This window comes from Sinocyclocheilus anshuiensis, unplaced genomic scaffold (assembly GCF_001515605.1).
Source record: "Sinocyclocheilus anshuiensis isolate Anshui unplaced genomic scaffold, SAMN03320099.WGS_v1.1 scaffold2514, whole genome shotgun sequence".
NCBI classification, from domain to species: Eukaryota; Metazoa; Chordata; class Actinopteri; order Cypriniformes; family Cyprinidae; genus Sinocyclocheilus; species Sinocyclocheilus anshuiensis.
Window position 1 is genome coordinate 51,598 of NW_015548375.1, and position 935 is coordinate 52,532.

Genomic DNA, 935 nt, shown 5'->3' on the forward strand with positions numbered 1-935 from the left:
AGTGCCTAGAAAAGCGCTATATAAATGTAATGAATTATTATTATGAGCATTGTTTATGCACATCAGCTGAGTTTTATATTACAGTTAAAACAATAAACAATATTACAATTGTTTATTGAGATGATTATGCATAATGATTAAAGATGAGATTTCATATGATGCGATTTCAAATTTTCCTTTCTCTTTGGAGTGTTACAAGCTCTTGGTGCATAAAGAAGATCTGTACGATGAGCTTTGTAAAAATCGATGCGTTTCAGAAAGGCAGGGCATAGAGAAGAAACAATAATGTACAGTATGTGGAAAATAATGTGTTTTTTTAACCTTAAACCGCATAAACACATTTCATTACACCAAATACACAAAATAACGTTATTTTTAGCAACATCATATGACCCCTTTAATAAAAATTACCAATATATAATTACTAATAATCAATAATTACTGATTATTATATTTATATGATTTAAATATACAATATTTAATGATAATGATTAATTAATAATTACAATAATATGAATAATATTAATTTAAACAAACAAGAAAACAAACAAACACAAATAATATAAGAGAGTTTGTGCTAAATGATGATTGTTATTATCATTATGATGATTATGATGAAGATTATTATTATTATTATTATTATTATTATCATCAATAATATTATTATTGAAAGAGAGTGTGTGTTGTATATAACTAAACAACAACGTTTACGTTTACGTGAGACGAAAACAGTATTAAAAAAAAACTACTGAAATATTACTCATCACTACAGACTAGGGCTGCACGATAAATCGCATGCGATATTTAATGCGCATCTTGTCAGTAAAGACGCTTCTGTAATCAGCGGTAAATCTCCATTACCTGCGGGCTTTCACATTGAGCAGCATTAACTACACAGAGCCGTTGTTCACTGACGAGCTGCGCAAAACCACGTT

The 935-nt window shown here is 28.3% G+C and overlaps 1 protein-coding gene across 1 annotated transcript in view; it reads right to left on the minus strand.

Moving 5' to 3' along the window:
- The window catches only part of LOC107656682 (von Willebrand factor D and EGF domain-containing protein-like), a 78,092-nt gene that overhangs the window by 30,058 nt on the left and 47,099 nt on the right, over positions 1 to 935 (minus strand). The gene's annotated exons all lie outside the window — the stretch shown is intronic.